Source organism: Dermacentor albipictus, chromosome 7, assembly GCF_038994185.2.
Source record: "Dermacentor albipictus isolate Rhodes 1998 colony chromosome 7, USDA_Dalb.pri_finalv2, whole genome shotgun sequence".
Classification (NCBI taxonomy): Eukaryota; Metazoa; Arthropoda; class Arachnida; order Ixodida; family Ixodidae; genus Dermacentor; species Dermacentor albipictus.
This window is the reverse complement of record NC_091827.1, coordinates 65941545-65949149: the sequence shown is the minus strand read 5'-3', so window position 1 is coordinate 65949149 and position 7605 is coordinate 65941545. Positions and strand designations below refer to the sequence as shown.

At 47.3% G+C, this 7605-nt stretch overlaps 1 long non-coding RNA gene across 1 annotated transcript; it reads left to right on the top strand.

The window, feature by feature from the left end:
- Nucleotides 1-302: 302 nt before the first annotated feature.
- LOC135921558 (uncharacterized) lies at nt 303-1602 on the top strand. Its single transcript, XR_010570562.1, has 2 exons — nt 303-465; nt 1473-1602. It is a non-coding gene; the product is annotated as an uncharacterized lncRNA (long non-coding RNA).
- The last annotated feature ends 6003 nt before the right edge of the window (nt 1603-7605 follow it).

The following is a 7605-nucleotide window of genomic DNA, read 5'->3' as shown; positions in this document are numbered from 1 at the left end:
TACTCGGATCACAGAGGTCTCAACAAGAGGCGCCACTGGGTGAAAACTGGCGACAGGAAATACCTCACGCTAGTATTAATGCCGACCGCTTGCTGCCGCGAGCATCGGAAAAAAAAAATAATTTCAAATGAAGTTAACAGGCGTTGTTTTATTTCTTTTATTCTTTGCCGGCAAAACTAAAACTATTTGCGTATAGATTAAGTTACACATTGCGACTTATACTTTTCTTGCATCACCTAGCGATCGGCCAAGACGTGCCAGATGCATGCGTCATTCGTCAGACACGCCCCAGGAGCGAGCGAGGTGGGCTGCATATGTGGTCGTTGGCCTGTTCGGCGACGCCGTCTGCCTCTTTTTTCCTTTTTGGTTTGGATTTAGCCTGGTTTTGGGTGGATTTCCGGTGGATTCTTGCGTTCCTTCTGCACTTCGACGCGGCACCACTGCACTATTGGACTATACGGCAAGGTGAGAAGTTTTCTTTGATCCGTCTGCGACGCATTTCGAGCAATTAGGCTTACGGCACGTAACCCATTTGGGACGCGTGCAGTATAGCGAAAAACAGCTCAGAGGTCCTGCCGCAGTTAATTTGAGTTAATGACTTGTACTGGGAGATGTTCGCGACGCTTTCTGCGAGTCCCACATTATTGTAACTAATTTCGGTAGATTTCTACGCAGTTGGCTTCGCATGTACAGAACCTTACTGGGACAAGTTCGTGACGCTTTCTCTGACCCCCAACATGATTGTTATTCACTTCGTTACATTTTGGGATAGTCTTGAGGCACACTCGCCGCGCCTGTCGTGACCCAGCGAAAAGCAGCTCGGCCGTGGTGGCAAAGTTAGTTTGGCGTGTACTGAATCTCAGCGGGACAAGTTTGTGACGCCTATTATGACCCCGCAACAACATACACCTTCTTTCGGTACTCAAGCTTGTAGAAAACGCGACGAGCGATTATTAAGACTCATAACACGGAGTGTGCTGCTTGCGCCTGTAGAACACGAAAGAGATAACCCCAAGGAGCTCAAACACCAGGAACGTGTAACTGTCTTGTGAACTACTGCAGGACAGGCTTTGCACCCAAGCATTTGTGTCGAGTGCGAGTAGAAGGAATTCTGTGAGCGTCCAGCATGACCTGGTTGAGACCCTAAGTTGTGGCCACCTCTGCGTGCACCTAGCGTACTATCGCGTCGGTTGAAGCCAAGTTCTTTTGCAAACGCGCAGTCGCCCATGCATTTGTGCTCTTAAAGTGCAGGCCCAGGAAAGGGGGAATGCTTGGAAATCGAATGTTTTCGTGAAATGGTACGATATTGCTTGGGATTAGTCGGGTATTTTCTGCGGCATATATGTAAAAGCCAATTGCTTTTGTTTGTAATGCCGCCCATTCACCACTTTCGCACGTTTCGCCTCTACACGCATTATTCGTATGAGGTGTTAATACCAAAATGACACACGCTTGTAATTTACTTTTCTCAGCTGACGTCGTCTGGTGGAGCTTCGTACGGGAACTATTGCTGCTTACGTATAGTGCCACAACGTTGGAGGAATGCACAAAAAGCCCGGAACGAGCATTTATATAGAGTGAAATAAACATTTCCTCATTTCACTATGAGTCTTGCGTCTTCTTTATGAAATGGGACGTGACACATAATCGATGGAGGCTTGTAAAGCACATATTCGATGCAGGCCTGTAAAGATCGTTTGCTATCATTTTTACTTAATAATAAAACGATTCCGCACCAAGACCGTGCGCGGTTGTGCAGTAGAATAAAAAAAAAATTGGCAGTGGCGTACCTCGGCTATGCCAGGATATACGTAGCGAAAGCTAAGGCATAGCATGGTTAGCCTTGGTTATTCTTGATTGCAAGTCCAGGTTAGTCTGGTTGTCTAGCTATGTTGCGGTGTTCAGCCAGTCATTCGGCGCGCTGTTCGTCTTTTCCCTGGGCGATTCGTTTCCTCTTCATCTCGTTCCGATGTCGATTCCAGGCCTCCTCCTGCTTATCAGAATTGTCGCCGTCCATACTGCCGCCTCAACTGTGGTTGCGGCGCACGCGAGCTCTCCTTTTCAATCCTCCGACATGTTATCAGGCATGCGATGCAGCTGGCGAAGCGAGCGGAGGTGAGCGCAACGACGAGGATCTCGGTGTGACGTCACACCAAACGGCGGCTTCGGAAAGGCGCGGCGCTGCGCAGTGGCGGAACACCAGATACCGGGAGATAGATTTGTGGTGCGGGGCGTGTAGAGAGGCGGAGGAAACTGCTGAACACCTGATACTTGCTTGTAAACAACTTCACCCTGGGGTTGAATGTTACGGAGAACCATTCAAAGCTTTGGGTTTTAAAGACAGTGAAAGTAAAATAGACTTTGAACAGGTAGAAATAACTAAACGGAGGCTATCTGATTGGTGGATAATATCAACGTAAAAGTAAAGGAGTAAATACATAGGTATGCATGCATATAGAACCATTCAAGGCTAGGTGGCGCGCGCCGCCGCCGCCCGATTCAAAGGGTTGAGCCTCAGGGGCGTAGCCAGGGGGGGGGGGGCTTATGGGGCTTCAGCCCCCCCCGAAATTTTTTCGTGCTGCCCATGCACCGCCGACAAAAGCGACCCCCGGCGCCGGAAATCACTAGGGATTTTGTCTAGAATGTCTTTTTGACGCTCGAAAAGACATTTAACCGCGAAGATTGCAAACTCGGGCTAGATTTCGTGGCAACGCCCATACACCGGGAGTCACATAACGCCAAGCAGTCCCATCCGAGCACAAAGTTTCAAGGGCGCTTTGACGGTGAGCGTGCTCGCCGCGCATCTCACTAAGGCCACGGAATCTATGGAGCGCATGGATAACAACTACGAAATTTTATAGGTATAAATCTCATAAGCTTTTGATGTGATAGGTGCATTGACATTTCCAAAGTTGTGCTTTAGATTTGCAATTGCGGAACTTTGTGGGTTTAATGTTGTTATAAACATTTGACGCCTTGTTTCGCCGCTAGGATACTGAGCAGTATGCGTATGGTTCTCAGTGGGCCAATCGTCTCATGTTTTCTTCGGCATTCCTTCCATAGCCCCATTAGGTGCCCGAAGTAGGCATTAGATTCTGGCCAACATACTTTCCTATGCGTTTTTTTTTTCATTTCGGTGCCTCCGCCTCACAGAAAAAAATACATCGTTGCGGCGCAGCGAATTGTCGCGTGGTGAAAGTTCGATTTTGAAACTTCTTTTGCGGAAAGTAATGGGCAACGGGACGCTTCAGTTGCCGGATACGTTTATTATATCATTGCGAAAGCAATTATATGGACACTCCAGGCGCATTCCTGCCGTCGCCGTCGCCCTCATGTTTCGTATAAAGTCCAAGGGTGATAACATCGTGACCATGCGCTGCATGCTGTATGTGCGAGTGAAAGCGTAGGAGGGAAGGTGGAATGGATGAGCCGACGATGGTGGCTCAGTCTTGTGTGCGCAAAGGAGAAAAGCGGGGAGCAAGCGCGCCGCTTTCCGTCGCGCGCAATACATCGGCGGGAGTGGACGGAATGGGGGCGCAATCAAGGATTCTGTGAATCTATGATTGTGCAACATGTTTATTTGCCTTGTTTGACGCATTATATACAGTTACGTCTTCTTACATACATAGACTCATTGGAGACTTATACGTATACTTAAATATCTTGTTGCGAGGTTTTGTGTATGCATGCAGTGAACTTTGTTTCCAGTGACACTTTTTTGTCCTTTATAAAGCCGTATTTTCGCATTTGTATATCCCATTGTATCTTTGCATTTCTAATGTTCGAGGGTGAGTGAAATTAAACTGAGCCTACCCTAACCGCGGAATAATGGTTCGGTTCATTATCTGCGAGGCATGCGCGCAGGAGAACGGCATGTCTCATTTACAAAAGTGACACACAAGTGTGAAGATAAATGTTCTTTAATGATCTCAGACACTGGGTTGAATATGGTTGCGTCACGTAATGGATACTTCAAAAGTTGAACAGCTCGGTGTCGCGAAGTTTTTGACAGCTGAAGGTGTTTCCAAAACAGAAATTAATCACCATATGACTGCCATGTACGTTGAACACTTCATTTCATTGACCACTGTGAAGCGTTGGAGCAAACGGTTCAAAGGACGTTGCAAAGAGATTCCAAGACCGGGGACAATCAATAGTCAACAACAGTCAATAGGACAAATGTCTAAATTCTCATGAAGACTACTTTTAAATAAAGCACCCCGTTGTTGGCTCATTCATTTGACTTGCCCTCATATATCTTGCAGAATTCCTGCTTTTTATACGTGCTCTCTGTTACGACTATAACTTCGGTGCAACTACTCACGATACACGACAAGGGACAGCTACTCCTGCGCAATACACTGGAACAAACGACAGCGTCATTGAGATTTTTCACTGGCCATTGCATATATACAAGAATGTAAGCACGGTTCTCGAATGACAAAGTTTCATTAACATATTTGTCCTCAACTTGTTCAGTTCATTGCCTTTTAATTTTTCATATCAGCGGCATGCACTGCTTTCCTGGTTTCGAACTGACATAGTTCTAATGTTTGTGTGATATTTTCTTTGCTTAATAAATAGACAAAAAACATGGAAGCATTGACGTCAGTTATGTTGGGCACAATTTTTGGCACATACGAGTATAATATTTTATGAAAAAATACATATTTTACTTGTATTTACAGTGCGTAGCTTTCAAGAATTCGTTTGCAGCATCTTTGGCAATGACAATGCAGTTATTATTCATGTATTTGATCCCTCGATAAATTGTTTAAGAGGAAGCTTTAGCTCGGGCCCAGTCCAACGCGGCCTATTCATATACTTGTAAAACGCAGAAACGCTTTTCTGAGATAATCCTGCTAATCGCTTTTATTGAAATTGGTTGCATTTGAGAGAGAAAGTTAACTCCTAGTGTCTGTTGGAAACAGAACTTCGATTTAGGGCCTGAATTTTGTTTAAAGTATTTTGAAAAATTCGAAAGTTTGAAAAAATAGAAGCACGACGTTTACAAACTAATAGCTATGTATGAATAACAGATATTGTGGTTCTGTGAACGGCATTTATTATAACAGTCAAAGCGGACAAGTTTTCTGTGTCAATTTGTATCTTACGTGAATTGGTTACGTTGTGTACAAGGGTTCTGCAAGAGCTGTGTTTCCACAATACTAAATTTTTTTGAGATTCATGTGTAGCATATCCATTTTGTCCGCTGTAGATGTACTATTAGATGCAATTCACAGAATTGTGATATCATTTTTCATTGTTGAGTCACGGAGTTTTAAACTTGATAGTTTTGTTTTCTGAAAATAATTGACCATCTAAATGAAAAATTTGAAACCAGTAGTCACTAGAATTAAACTTTTTCTTTTACATGCAGCAAACCTCCTCAAAATTGGTGAAGTGGTTGCAGGGAAAAACGAATTCCCCTTCTACATGTACTTAAATAGGAGCACCCGAGCTAAAGCTAAAGCTTCCTCTTAAGGAGGAGGGTAAGCTGCAACGTGCTCTATATATATATATATATATATATATATAGGGCCAGTGGCGTAGCCCCCCCCGAACAAAATTTCTGGCTACGCCACTGTTGAGCCTCAACCATCCATCCATCCATCCATCCATCCATCCATCCATCCATCCATCCATCCATCCATCCATCCATCCATCCATCCATCCATCCATCCATCCATCCATCCATCCATCCATCCATCCATCCATCCATCCATCCATCCATCCATCCATCCATCCATCCATCCATCCACATTTGTGGCTCCGCGCTACTAGTGGCGTATGCGCAGTAGTGACTAGGGAGCGAGAGATAGAGAGAAATATCCACGGCGAGGCACGCGTTGTGACGTCATGTGCCTCCTCGGAGCACCGCCACGGCGAAATCGCAAGTTCGCGGCCATTAAAGAAAAAACAGTGCCTCTCCGATCAGCGCAGCCGGCGTAACGCGTTCCAGCTAGCGTTAAAAACGCGCTCGCCCAAAACCGAAATCAGAAATGTGCTTCAAGCATTAATCTCGGCGGCCTGGTTCGCTGCAGTCAATTCGGCCGCTGGTCCGCTCTTGTTGAATCCTTCCTCTATGCTCGGACGATCCCTTTCGGCGGTGCCATCGCTTTCGCGTGACGTAGTGCACGGCGCATTGTATGATTCGAGAGGCGTTGCTCAGACCAGCCAATCAGCGTGCACCGAACGTGACATCTCCGACACTGACCGTCCGAAAATGTGCATACGTCTGCTTTTCCTCGACGCTTCTTGCGCCACCGCTGATCCACGCGCACTCCTAGTCAATCGCATAGTACTGAATGCATGCCGAAGGAACAGATTGCAGAGTTTGACGCAGCTGCGGGCGTTTTGCGATGGTACGAACAGTGTGACGCCTCCCTGTCCGGGTCAATGACCGAATCGCGGGACCATAAAGAAGGGAAAAAAAAGCTCTCCTTGGCTATTTGCTACACATGTTGCCTCAAACTTCGTCAAGTCACTTATCTTTGCACCCAGCTGCGCATTTCCTCGCGTCGCAGATTGCGCGTGCGCAGTCACTTCTCCGTATTTCGCGCCAACAACAGACGGTGCACGAAAACAACCATCTTGGGACGGCCTCGCAACGACCTCAGTCATTACGCGCCCGGCTCGCTTTCTTTTCGCTCGTACACGTGCTTCCACTTTACGCACTGCCGCTGGCACCCCTTCTGTCCCGCTGTTCTCTCGTCCGCAACTCACTCCCCCTCCCTCCCCCGTTCTTTTCCCCTTTCTTCCTACCTCCCGCTTCCCGCATCTCGGCGCTCCGTAGTTCGCTACTGGTTTCGAGCCTAATGCGACTTCCATCTTGCTTCCGGTATCGGTAACATCACACGGCGTTTTCAGAACGAGCCACCGGCTTGCCGTTTTGCCACCCACCGGCTGACCATTAGCGCATTTGTTCACTGCTCCTACTTGAGATTCTGCTACTGGAGCGGCATGGTTACTGGTTTCTCGAGCTCCTTTTTTTTTTACGTATGTCCGCCTGTTCACTGTCTGCATGTGAACGTTGCCCGTTCATTCGCGCGTATATTCGTTCGTCTGTTCCTTAGTGTTGAAGCATGGCGACACGCTGAGGTTGCTTAGCGTCTGTGTTGTTGGGCCGCTAAGCACGAGGTCGCGGGATCGAATCTTGGCCACGGCGGCCGCATTTCGACGGGGCGAAGTGTGAAAACGCGCGTGTGCATAGATTTAGGTGCCCGTTAAAGAAGCCCAAGGTAGTCAAAAGCTCCGGAGTCCCCCACTATACGGCGTGGCTCATAATCAGATCGTGATTTTGGCACGTAAAACCCCATGATTTAATCTTAAATTCAAGCATGGCTATGCTACCAGTTCCTTCGTACGTCTTCGCTGTAGCTAGTCCACGGCTTCGTCTGCTCGCTGTAGCTCTCAGTTGTAGCTCTGTCAGATGTTTCTCTGCACGTCTGTCCGTTTGTCGGCTCGCTAGCATTGTGTATATGTCAGGCGTGCGGCGGTTGGCGGCGTCTCTGCGCGTCTTTCGGTTCGTCTGCTCGTTCACGTGACTGCCAAAGCTGAATTCCAGCAGAAGGCAGCCGTCTTCACGTCTTGTCAACACCGACC